The 13990-nt window shown below is 42.2% G+C and overlaps 1 protein-coding gene across 3 annotated transcripts in view; it reads left to right on the top strand.

Annotated features, from left to right (window-relative positions):
* The first annotated feature begins 838 nt into the window (after positions 1-838).
* The window catches only part of LOC121545335 (poly(rC)-binding protein 4), a 60822-nt gene continuing 47670 nt past the window's right edge, over positions 839-13990 (top strand). For 2 of the 3 annotated variants that reach the window (XM_041855769.2, XM_041855771.2), the window contains exon 1: positions 839-1205. The gene's annotated coding sequence lies outside the window, so the exon portion shown is untranslated. The remainder of the gene's footprint in view (positions 1206-13990) is intronic. The other variant, XM_041855772.2, reaches the window with a different exon arrangement.

Here is a 13990-nt window from a genome sequence, read left to right as displayed (position 1 = left end):
TAAAATAATAGACTGATCATGTCTTTGTCAGTGGGCAAACGTACAAAATCAGCAGGGGATCAAATACATTTTTCCCTCACTGTATATATATATATATATATATATATATATATATATATATATTTCCGGACTCTGACATTGCTCATTCTGATATTTCTTAATTTTATTTTGGGGATTGTGTGTATTGTTTCGTATTGCTAACGTTACTTGCTAGGTATGTTTCACTGTTGGAGCAAGAAACATAAGCATTTAGCTGGACCTGCGATAGATAACATCTGCAAAATATGTGTACACGACCAATACGATCACCTTTCACAGAGTTAGTAACTCTCTCACTTGATCTATAGCAAATGAAGAATGTGCAATGAAATGTTATTGTATATAGCAGAAGAAAAAGTTCGTGTAATTTGTAGACATGTTTCTAAACAATAGCTGAGATATTCACTAGATGGCAGTATATGAGAGCAAGTTGTAGGATAGCCCAGTCATAATTCTGGACCGCACAGAACATACCTCCACGGGTGGGCATTAAACAACCCTTTTACTCTTTTCAACTTCGCCAACGCTCTTTTACCTGAACAGAATACAAGCCATCAAGTAAGTCTTGTGAACTGATGGGCACTGGTCCCAATTCCCACGGCCTGAACATACAGTATGAATCTATATTTCCCAGGAGCTAAATGAAGCTATTCGAAGGCGACAGTTATTGTCATTTATGACCAAACACATTTTAAAAGTCATCCTATTCAACATGCGAGAAAAATAGGGTCCCCATCAATCGAAATGACCGATTGGTCATGCGACACACAGCGGGAAGCATGAGATGTCGCCGAATTTATGCAGGGATCCCATGGGATAGCCATCACATAGCCCGGGGGACAGATCGCCAGTGGAGTCAGGAGTGGTTAGATAGTTGGGCAGAGTCTTTTACCCAGAGTACACTGAAACCTTCACCTTGGTAAGCATAGCGGTCCGAAAGTGTAGTCCGTCATTCGTTTTGAGCCGCATGCATCACGCTCCATCGAGCAGTCCCGGTCTCCACGCACAGGCGCCTTGTACTCAGTCCCGTTTTATTATTTCAGAGTGATACAGGAAGGAGAATCCGTATCAGCACACTGTGGAATCTAATGTGGATGCAAAACCCGTTTTTTAAAGATTCATGGGGATACTTTAGAGGAAATCTTGACGACCCTGCTTGTACACAGGTAAGATACGATTTTTGTGTTATTGATTCAAGCGGTCACTTGTTATTTTTCTGGTGAATGTGCAGTGATTTCTTCAACTTCTAACACCTCTTCTGTAATGTCTTGCTGTGTCTTCCTATTCTCAAATGCTGAACTATTTCAATTAGTGATAGAAAACTCCCTTGATGTGTAGATTGGACCATTCATGTAGCGTATGCCTATTATTACCAAATAACAAATAAAATACATTGTTTATGACTGAATGACCGCACACCTTTCTTTGTCTGAATATCATGGTATTTTTCCTGACATTGATTATCCTTTTTTAATTTTATTTTTTATAGTCTAGCTAGCCTAAATGTGGTTTATGCATTTTTAGACATTAAAATACACATTTTTTATTGTTTCTAATATCAAATGTTTTGCATACACACAGTATTCAAAGAAACCTGAAATGGTTGTTGCAATATAAAGACACTGCTTTTGGGCTGAACTCCACGACATATGGTGCAATCAAGACAGATGTGTTCAATGAACAACAGTTGGCTAGTTTATTGGGATTGAGGAGACAATTGGCCCCTTGTTAATAGACGTCTTTATGATAATAAAAGACGACCCAGCTGCCTAGGCCAATTCTAGCTGCACAAAGATCCCACTCAATACAACAAGGATGGCGGTGTGGGCGCGTGCTCGGTGCTGTGTATGTGTGTGTGTGTGGGGGGGGGGTGTATGTGTGCGTGTGCTTGTGCGTGCGTGCGTGTGACGGGCGCATCATTCACTGGGATGCCTAATTGCATTGGTCTCTGGCTGGACTGAAAGAATAATGAGTTGACCCAAATGTCTAGTGAAGTATGCCGAGAAAAATTCTACTTCAGATTCCACTATCATAATTTCATTTTGGCACATATGTATTTATATACTGAACAAAAATATAAACGCAACATGTAAAGTGTTGGTCCCATGTTTCATGAGGTGAAATAAAAGATCCCAGAAATTTTACATATGCACAAAATTATTTTTTCTCTCAAATTTAGTGGACAAATTTGTTTACATCCCTGTTAGTGAGCTTTTCTCCTTTGCCAAGATAATCCATCCATCTGACAGGTGTGGCATATAAAGAAGCTGATTAAACAGCATGATCATTACACAGGTGCACCTTGTGCTGGGGATTTATTTCAATTGACTGATTTCCTTATATGAACTGGAACTCAGTAAAATCATTGAAATTGTTTCATGTTGCGTTTATATTTTGGTTCAGTATATCTTTTTTTATCTTATGCTGCCATTGGTCACACAGCTTGGTGATAAGTAAAGAGCTCATGTTTTTTGTATAGCCTAACTAGATCAAACTTGAGGTGACAAACAGGGTTATTGTGTACAGAACAAGCTTCAAAAAATACTTAGAATTTGGCTCATGCAATTGTTTTATACAGAGTATTCAAGTATTTATTTTAATCAGCAATTCTGATTCTCTGAAATACACAGGACTGTATTGTTATATTGTGTGTGTGTGTGTCAACCATCATTTGTTTCATTGCACTGTAGGCTCACTGTTTCTCAATCTCCTTCAACCTTTTTCTATTTAGGAGAATTGTAATTCAGCAGAAGCTTTACAGTGAACAGTCACAGTCAGGCATGTACAAAATCCCTAGTCAGATTGGAAAATGTTTTAGTGATATTTGAGCATTCACTTACATTTATAATCTGACCTGGTCAAAATGCTGCAATGCTGCTACCACTATCAAAAATCAGCTTGACGTTGGCATTTGAGGTTTGGATCTCCTACTGAAGCCGCACACAAACAGGATATTTAATACTGTTCAAAGTCCTCTAAAATGTTGATGGTTTATTTTTCTATTACATTCTGTGTGTGTTTACCAGATTTATCAAGGACGTAATAAGTTAGACCAATCGTAGCACAAAAGGCACCATTGGATTTCAGTGGGTCAATCGCCATGGACTTTCCAGGACAATAAGGTCAATGAAATAACATCCACATATGGATCGTCTGATTAGAGAAAGCTTGGTACAAACCAACACTCCCTGGTGCAATTGGAGATGAACAGAGCTTCCTGTATTCTGTTTTTGTGTCTGTTTTCAGCCTGGTCAATCCTACACTGCTGGAAACCTATATGACGAGAGACATAAGTCATGCATATCAATGATCCTATATCAGTCATCTGCATTACCTTTCTTTATCTATCTTATCTCATCTTTCTTCAAGCTGAGTTTTTAACATGATCTAATTCTACCAGGAGATCTCTTGAGGTTTAGATTCTAATTTTCGAGAGTGTCCTGGCATTAATCCATGCTTATATAGTGTTCCTACACAGAGAATCACAGTATTAGCTCCTGATTTAAATCATTCTCTCTCAGGGAGGATTGTTTGTTCATTGAGGGAATATGAGGATGGGATAGAATACACCCATAGAGATACGTGAGCCAGACTCTCCCTGGCAGATAGTGAGGATCAATAAAGGACAGAACTGTGTGTGTGTGTGTGTGTGTCTATGTACGTGCATGCGTGCGTGCGTTTGTTTGTTTGTGAGTGGGAGAGAGAGCGACTGAGAGAAGGATAACGTTTTCCGTGCCTGTCTTTCTGTCTATCTGTTTCTGAAAGAGAGAAAGATGGAGACTCACTCAGAGACAGGGAGAGAGACCATCAGGCATGACTGACGCTCTCAGTCTGAATGTAATTCCTTAATGCACTCCAAGAATCAAAGATCTAATAAGGAGTGGAAGGGCCTCTTCAATAATGAAACCCAAGCAGCATCTCTGCAGCAGCAGCAGAGGAAGGGCTGAGGGCTGAGAGGACTCATAAATAACTGACTCTAGGCCTGACACATGCTTCTCCAAAAGGCTGGGAATTGCTAATACCCTTCCTCATTTACAACCAGGCCCTGCCTGCACCGTCAGGGAGAAAAAGCACTGTTCTAGTCAATGAGAATGGAGTCATCAAGGTCTCTGTAATGCTATACAGTACAGTAGACAGTAGCTCTGCTTAATTATCCTAAGCTGCAGACCATGGCCATCTGTATGGTGACTGGTTAAAGACATGCTCCGGTACTTTGGCGACTAAGAAAGTATTTTTTAAACCTCCCGCTTTGGGCTGGATGAGTCAATGTGTAGTTCATACATGCATAATCTTTGAGAATAATTACTGTTTTACCTCAATAAGCCATGAAATCCCTAGTTTGAAATAGACTGTTTTCTTCCAGAGAATCTCTTTAATAGTGTTTCAGAAAAGGAGGAGAAGGATGTGGAGGTCTTGATGGGATTCGTTTTTAAGGATGCAGGCTTATTAGGTGAAAGCGATACAAGCTAAACTGAGTCATACAGAGTTTATTCAAATATTCTATTTAAGCAGTAATGCACGAGGGGGTGTGGTATATGGCCAATATACCACAGCTAAGGGCTGTTCTTATGCACGACGCAACACGGAGTGCCTGGATACAGCCCTTAGCCATGGTATATTGGCCATATACCACAAACCCCAGAGGTGCCTTATTGTTATAAACTGGTTACCAATGTCATTAGAGCAGTAAAAATAAATGTTTTGTCATACCCATAGTATACAGTCTGATATACCACAGCTGTCAGCCAATCAGCACTCAGGGCTCGAACCACCCAGTTTATAATCAATCATATTTTATTGTTCTATCCCTCATTATGTCCAGACTGTTGACTTGTATTAAAATATAACGGTTCGACCCTGTTGACATTACAACAGAACATTAATGGTCACAGTCAGTTATGTTCAGTCATGCATTATTTTTTGTCACAGGGGTTTTCATATTACACATATACTTTTTTTCTCTGTGTATTTGAGGCAAATCCCTTGTAGCAATTAACCTGTATTTACAGTAAGTCCATTAACCTGTGTTTGTTAGTGTGGAACTCAATATTAGGAAGGTGTTCTTAATGTTTTGTTCACTAAGTGTAGACTCTGTAGGGTACAACCGATGCCTCCCACACACACAGCATCGTCGATGGAAATAGATTTCATGTCGCAAGTACTGCTTTCTTTATCACATATTTTGACAAGATGTGTGAGCCTTGTTGAACAGCTCCAATATGAAATACTAACGATTTACAATGCATTGATATGTGAACAGTTCGTCCTCACAGACCTTCATAAGGCTTGTGCAGTGCACAACAAGTCAGCTCAATTTTTAGACCATCTTGTTTGGCTATGAGAAGTTTCTCTTTGCGAAATGCAACGTGATAGTCTTGCTCCCTTCACTATCCCAGGTATGAACCCTGAGCTGGTATGAGCTGACATAGCCGATGGGAGTTTCCCATGAAAACACTTTACTGTATTTATTGTGTCTCTGATAGGCTCATCACCCTGCACAGCCAAACCCCATCGCTCCTCAATTCAATCTAACCTGCTCTGCAATATTTACGGAGTAGTTCTTTGGTCAAATAAATCACAGATTGTTTTACTACTACTACTTGTAATAATAATAATTAGGTGGGTGCATATATTTGTCCTATTTACCACATGTAGAAGTGGGTATTATACGCATGTGTGAATTGGAAATGTGTTTTTTGCATATCCCTCCTGAGACAACCTCGGTGAGGTCACGGCCATGGTCGTCTACTGCTGCTGCTGCTACTACTACTACTACTACTACTACTACTACTTCTACTTCTACTTCTACTACTACTACTACTACTACTACTACTACTGCTACTGCTACTTCTACTACTGCTGCTACTACTGCTACTAATTGTACTACTACTACTACTACTACTACTACTACTACTACTACTACTACTACTACTACTTCTACTTCTACTTCTACTACTACTACTACTACTACTACTACTACTACTACTACTACTACTACTACTACTACTACTACTACTACTACTACTACTACTACTACTACTACTACTACTACTACTACTACTACTACTACTACTACTTGGGGTGGCAGGTAGCCTAGCAGTTAGAGTGTTGGGCCAGTAACTGAAAGGTTGCTAGTTCAAATCCCAGAGCCAACCACTTGGAAAAATCTGTCGATGTGCACTTAACTCTAAATGCTCCAGGGTTGCCGTTGATAATGGCTGACCCTGACCTTGGCCACACTCTCTGAGGATCTATTAGAGTGCGTTGGGATATGCAAAAAACACATTTCCAATTCGTATAGTGCAGACTTCTACATGTGTGAAATAGGACAAATACTAGCACCCACAAAATTATTACTACTTCTACTACCGGGTACTGCGCGAGCAGTAGTTTGTAACAAATACACTTTGTAAATGTTGTGAAATGAAGTTTAATTGAATTCCAACTTAATGATTGAATTCCAATAACATGAAGATGGTTTATACAGGGCAGTATTTTATATTTTTTAAATCAGTCAGCAAACACTATTATGCAGAGGGACTTACAAGCAGTGCATAGGCCCACAATGAGGCAGCTGAACTGCTACAATACACACAACAGCACTTCAAAAGTAAGTGATGAGGATGGAGTAGTGTGTATATATGAAGGGCATGAGTCTTAGTGGCAGTAATCCGCTTTGCTCTGTGGAGACAGTCTATAAGGCAGTGAAGGTTTCTCTTTCAACCGGCCGTCTGCATCAGCGTGTGTTTTTGCATCGGCGGCTGGGGAGGAGCTTTTTATCCCCCCCCCCATCCTCAGCTGCTGAGCGCCTGAAATATTTAACAAGGACTGCACTATTCTTGGATTTGTGCTCCGTTTGTTTTGAAGCTTATGTAATAATAACCCGTTGTGTTTCATCCCACCGCAAATGGTGGTGTTTGGTGTACGCATGCCATTCTCAGACAAACACTCGCTTGGCAAACTGAGGCAAAGTGTGTTTTACCAATGAGGGGTGTAATGCCATCGTCAATATGATGCAAGGTTACTCTGAATGACGGCAGAGGTTGGGAATGTACAGTATGTGGCGCCGAATGCCATTCCATTCTATTTAATGTGAAGGTATTTTAGTATTGTTTGTCCTTTTATGCAGTAAATTGGTCTCTCGATGGCTGTTTTGGGCCTCTCTGGGCAAATTGTTGTGTTAGATTTCAGAACAACACTGAAAGCTATCTCTCAAATTAAATCAAAGTTCTGAAGCATACATTCTAGGTCTACTGTGCTGGAAAAGTCCATCCACACTGAAAGTCAATCTAATGATCAGTTAATCTATTCATACTTCACTGTTCAAGCTTCTCATATTATTGGCTTCTTTTTTTCTAGAAGCTATTGATCTGCCTCTCTGTCTCTGTATATGTCTCTCCCTGTCTGTGTCTCCTCCCCTCTGTCTCTCTCTTTCTATGTCTGTCTGTCTGTCTGTCTGTCTGTCTGTCTGTCTGTCTGTCTGTCTGTCTCTCTCTCTCTCTCTCTCTCTCTCTCTCTCTCTCTCTCTCTCTCTCTCTCTCTCTCTCTCTCTCTCTCTCTCTCTCTCTCTCTCTCTCTCTCTCTCTCTCTCTCTCTCTCTCTCTCTCTCTCTCTCTCTCTCTCTCTCTCTCTCTCTCTCGTCTCTCTCTCTCATGTCTCTCTCCTCTCCTGACTGCTCTCCAGTGAGGTCTCAGATTCTCTGACTCATGCTCTGGATTGGAGGATGGGAGGAAGGAGGGAGGAAGGAGGGAGGATGGGATGAAAGAGTGGATGAAGAGGGGGAAAGTCATTTTGCAGATGGAGAGAATGACCTTCATCCAGTGGGATAAAAGCTTGAGTTAATACCTTGCTAAAGTGTATTCAGTACAATGCCAAAAAGTATTCAGAAAGATGTATGGTGCAAACGCAAGCCCTCTAATAGGAGATGTGCCATTAGAAATGAAGAAAATGAAAATTACCCAAAGAAATACTAGCGTTGAACTACTGATTAGTAGATAGGGCCCCGTTTTCCGAAAACGTAATCCGGCTATAGTCAGTTATTTTTTAAAACCAGTTAAGGATTACCCTATTTTTTAAGCCATCCGAAGTGGTCTCTGATTCTCGCAAGATGAGTTTGCATTAGAGCAGAACTGAAGCATGCTAGATGACTACAGTATAGAGATCATCTGCACTGGCACTGCTGTCCCCACTACAACCAAAGCCAGCATAATTACAGCCTCTGACACTGTGTTGCTGTGTGTCTGGAACAAGCAGCCACTCATAGCTAAGGGCTGGCAACACAGAAACATGGCCTCTCTAATGATCACTAGCTATCTGGATGTTTGCCTTCTGTTGTTCTCTTCTCTCATGCTTTAATGAGAGGAACTATGGTTTCCTTAATATTGACATCGGACACGCCATGAAAGCAAATACCTTACGAGTGGCGTCATCACGTGATCACCGGAAACGTTTGATATTGTGAATGTCAACCAGACAGTTAATTTAGCTTTTTGTACATTGCTAGCAAATGAAGAATCCCTTTCACATGCATGAACTAGCATGGATTGAGGGCTGACAGGACTGCACCAGATTGACAACCAGAGACAACTGGCATTTTATGTAATGACATAGTGTCATACTGACTTTATGGCATCAGTTGTCAACCCAACTCACTAATAATACTAATCGAGCTCAAACACACCCTTCTAATGATAGTGTCAAAGGGGTGTCACTCTTCCCTCCCCAACTTCCTCTCATCTGATGTGTTTCTAAGGAGATGATATGTTTCAACGTAGTGCAGATGGATTGATATCTCTACCAGTTGCCATGACATAATGCATCCTTTACCCTCACTGATTCTCTGCGCTCTTAGAAAAAAGGGTTCCAAAAGGGTTCTGCGGCTGTCCCCATAGGATAACCTTTTTGGTTCCAGGTAGAACTCTTTTGGGTTCATTGTAGAACCCTCTGTGGAAAGGGTTCTACATGGAACCCAAAAGGGTTCTACCTTAAAACAAAAGGCTTCTACCTGGAACCAAAGGGGGTTCTTCAAAGGGTTCTCCTACAGGGACAGCCAAAGAACCCTTTTTGGTTCTAGATAGCAATTTTTTTTCAATCCCATATCCCCTGTTGGCTCTGCTACAGGAAATCATGTTCACTGACTTCACTTGCCTGAGAATGAACTCAGATTGCATGTTAAATATAATGCTTCAGTGGGAGCACACAGTGAGCTAAGGCTCATATGGCTAAGGTGGCCAACCAGCAGTACACCAGAGCAGGGCTGCTGGACTCCTCTCTGCGGCAGTAAACTGCCTTAAGTAGCAGGAGGCAGTCAGGGGTCTTGTAACCCTCTCTAGGGGGCTGGGTTTGGCTGGACAGGCAGACACAGTTCCAGATGAATGCTGGATCTGATACGAAGGGAAGGATGGAAGAAGGAAGTCCCCCCTGTGCCGAGGCTTGACCCCTCCCATTAGAAGTGACAGAGACGCTGAGAGATAAAACAGTGGTCTAAGTGACAGAGAAGGAGACAGAGACGCTGAGCGATAAAACACTGGTCTAAGTGACAGAGAAGGAGACAGAGACGCTGAGAGATAAAACAGTGGTCTAAGTGACAGAGACGCTGAGAGATAAAACACTGGTCTAAGTGACAGAGAAGGAGACAGAGACGCTGAGAGATAAAACAGTGGTCTAAGTGACAGAGAAGGAGACAGAGACACTGAGAGATAAAACACTGGTCTAAGTGACAGAGAAGGAGACAGAGACGCTGAGAGATAAAACAGTGGTCTAAGTGACAGAGAAGGAGACAGAGACGCTGAGAGATAAAACACTGGTCTAAGTGACAGAGAAGGAGACAGAGACGCTGAGAGATAAAACAGTGGTCTAAGTGACAGAGAAGGAGACAGAGACGCTGAGAGATAAAACAGTGGTCTAAGTGACAGAGAAGGAGACAGAGACGCTGAGAGTTAAAACAGTGGTCTATGTGACAGAGAAGGAGACAGAGACGCTGAGAGATAAAACACGGGTCTAAGTGACAGAGAAGGAGACAGAGACGCTGAGAGATAAATCAGTGGTCTAAGTGACAGAGAAGGAGACAGAGACACTGAGAGATAAAACAGTGGTCTATGTGACAGAGAAGGAGACAGAGACGCTGAGAGATAAAACACTGGTCTAAGTGACAGAGAAGGAGACAGAGACGCTGAGAGATAAAACACTGGTCTAAGTGACAGAGAAGAAGACAGAGACGCTGAGAGATAAAACACTGGTCTAAGTGACAGAGAAGGAGACAGAGACGCTGAGAGATAAAACACTGGTCTAAGTGACAGAGAAGGAGACAGAGACGCTGAGAGATAAAACACTGGTCTAAGTGACAGAGAAGGAGACAGAGACGCTGAGAGATAAAACAGTGGTCTTTAATTTCAAGCCTCTTGTTTCTTTTCGCCTTTCTCTCTCTCTCTCTCTCTCTCTCTCTCTCTCTCTCTCTCTCTCTCTCTCTCTCTCTCTCTCTCTCTCTCTCTCTATCTCTCTCTCTCTCTCTCTCTCTCTCTCTCTCTCTCTCTCTCGCTCTCTCTCTCGCCTCCCTCTGTGGAGAGAAAGTGAAAAGCAGCCATGCTCAAGGAACCTTTTCATCCTTGAGTGGAACTAAATGTCTTTAAGTTTAGAACATAGACTTATATTCCACTTTGCTAAAAGATCTCATGGCACTTATCGTAAGAGTAGGGGTGTTAACCCCGGTGTACTGGCTAAATTCCCAATCTCATGGTCACCTAATCATCCCCAGCTTCCAATTGGTTCATTCATTTCCCCTGTAACTATTCCCCAGGTTGTTGCTGTAAATGAGAATGTGTTCTCAGTCAATTTACCGGATATGTTTTAGTTTTTTAGATATAATAATATTTTTCATAATTAATAAACACATTTAAAAAATGTTATAAATTGATTTGCATTTTAATGAGGGAAATAAGTATTTGACCCCTCTGCAAAACATGACTTAGTACTTGGTGGCAAAACCCTTGTTGGCAATCACAGAGGTCAGACGTTTCTTGTAGTTGGCCACCAGGTTTGCACACATCTCAGGAGGGATTTTGTCCCACTCCTCTTTGCAGATCTTCTCCAAGTCATTAAGGTTTCGAGGCTGACGTTTGGCAACTCGAACCTTCAGCTCCCTCCACATATTTTCTATGGGATTAAGGTCTGGAGACTGGCTAGGCCACTCCAGGACCTTAATGTGCTTCTTCTTGAGCCACTCCTTTGTTGCCTTGGCCGTGTGTTTTGGGTCATTGTCATGCTGGAATACCCATCCACGACCCATTTTCAATGCCCTGGCTGAGGGAAGGAGGTTCTCACCCAAGATTTGACGGTACATGGCCCCGTCCATCGTCCCTTTGATGCGGTGAAGTTGTCCTGTCCCCTTAGCAGAAAAATAACCCCAAAGCATTTGACGGTGGGGATGGTGTTCTTGGGGTCATAGGCAGCTTTCCTCCTCCTCCAAACACGGCGAGTTGAGTTGATGCCAAAGACCTCGATTTTGGTCTCATCTGACCACAACACTTTCACCCAGTTCTCCTCTGAATCATTCAGATGTTCATTGGCAAACTTCAGATGGGCCTGTATATGTGCTTTCTTGAGCAGGGGGGCCTTGCGGGCGCTGCAGGATTTCAGTCCTTCACGGCGTAGTGTGTTACCAATTGTTTTCTTGGTGACTATGGTCCCAGCTGCCTTGAGATCATTGACAAGATCCTCCCGTGTAGTTCTGGGCTGATTCCTCACCGTTCTCATAATCATTGCAATTCCACGAGGTGAGATCTTGCATGGAGCCCCAGGACGAGGGAGATTGACAGTTCTTTTGTCTTTCTTCCATTTGCGAATAATCGCACCAACTGTTGTCACCTTCTCACCAAGCTGCTTGGCGATGGTCTTGTAGCCCATTCCAGCCTTGTGTAGGTCTACAATCTTGTCCCTGACATCCTTGGAGAGCTCTTTGGTCTTGGCCATGGTGGAGAGTTTGGAATCTGATTGATTGATTGCTTCTGTGGACAGGTGTCTTTTATACAGGTAACAAGCTGAGATTAGGAGCACTCCCTCCTAATCTCAGCTCGTTACCTGTATAAAAGACACCTGGGAGCCAGAAATCTTTCTGATTGAGAGGGGGTCAAATACTTATTTACCTCATTCAAATGCAAATCAATTTATAACATTTTTAAAATGTTTTTTTCTGGATTTTTGTTGTTGTTATTCTGTCTCTCACTGTTCAAATAAACCTACCATTAAAATTATAGACTGATCATTTCTTTGTCAGTGGGCAAATGTACAAAATCAGCAGGAGATCAAATACTTTTTTCCCTCACTGTATATTTGTTTAAGACTACCAAGAAACAACAAGGAGGGGAGGCAGCCTCGGCGGAAGTTGTGACACTCCAATTATGCTGAATATGGCTGGGCATGGCTCAGACATCATTAAGGGCTATGGACAGCTGCAGCTACAGACATGCTGACAGAAAATATAAAATAAGGTTTGGTTTTTGGGTGAAATAGGTTATTTTGACTTGTGTTTCCCAAATGGTGGATCAGGATCTGGACAACCTGTTGGGTTGTAGCCAAAGACTGGGTTGTACCTTTAAGGTTGACATTGCAATGTCAAATTCAATTCCATCACTTTCAGTATGTACCTATAGTACCCAATAGTACCTATGAGAATACAGCCAAAGACAACATCAAAACATCACCATCCTCACTTTGTGTGGCGGATTATCTGTTCCAAAAGTCAACCCTGTCTGAATGAACTCTCCCCCTTTATCGTTGGGTTTTGATTATCCTGTCTCTCCTTCGTAATTAGAGCCTTTATCCTTTCACTCATGTTTGGACCCTACTGCAACACAAAGACAGGCCGGTCATTTTGATGGGTATGAATGATGTCAGAGAAAATGGAGGGAGCGTGTTCCCTATAGACCTCATTAGGGTTTGGAGTGGACGAGTGGTGCCATTAGAACCTAAGTGTCTGTCTGACCACAGTTGTTTGCTGAAGAGAAGCTGGTGGGGTTGGGTACTCTGCTCGCTCTCTAAAACAAGGAGGCGTATACTTTTCTGTTGGTTAATGTGGTGCAGAGGGTTCTCTGACCTTCGGAAAAAGCGATCGCAGTACTACATCATTTAAGACATGAATTATGAATATCTTTCATGCTCTTGCTCTAAAATGTTTTATACATTAATTCACTGGTTGTGCTTTTATTCAGTCATTCATCTTCAGGTTCTGGATTAATTCTGTCAATTCAGTTAACTCTAGAGGTGAATAGAAATTGGGTTATTTTCAATTAATCCCTTGAAATGACTGAAATTGGATTGAAATAGAATGTATCCCTTCCAGCCTTAATGTTGATTATCTGTAGTACTTAAGGCATCATGGCAGTTGCTGTGGCCCCTAGATTACTTTTTCCCTTCTAACATCTCAACAGCTGAGGACCTTGTGATCAAAGCCTATCTTCTCCTGTGTTAAAAGTAGACACCCTCTCCCTTTGTGTGTGTGTGTGTGGTGGTGGTGGTGGTGGTGGGGGGGTGTTATCATCATGTATGTGTGGTGTGTGTGAACTGTGAAGTGATCTACCTTGCGCCCTCTGCCCTTACACAACTTGTGTACGCAAGTTGACAACCTTTCCCCTCCATGTGTCTAAGAGGGAAACCCTATCTGATCCCTCTGGACACCCTATACCCCTCACCCTTTATATGTACAGTATGCAGAGGGAACCCTGTTTCCTTCTCTCCATGGTGATGAGGTATGTCCCCATTCCTCACCCCCTCTGTTCCCCCTCTGTTCCCCTTGTCCTAGGCCCAGATCCAGAGCCATACCCAGGCCTGCTGTTGTGTTGCTGTGTTAGTGCCGTCTTAGTCTCAGAACAGGTGTCCAATCGGTGAGACAAGTGGGTCAAACAATATTCTTTTCACCTTCAGCAGTCTCTCAGGACACTCCTGGAAACACAGAGAC

Source organism: Coregonus clupeaformis, chromosome 30 (genome assembly GCF_020615455.1).
Source record: "Coregonus clupeaformis isolate EN_2021a chromosome 30, ASM2061545v1, whole genome shotgun sequence".
Lineage (NCBI taxonomy): Eukaryota > Metazoa > Chordata > Actinopteri > Salmoniformes > Salmonidae > Coregonus > Coregonus clupeaformis.
The sequence above is the reverse complement of the archived record's forward strand: the minus strand, read 5'-3'. Positions and strand labels throughout refer to the sequence as shown.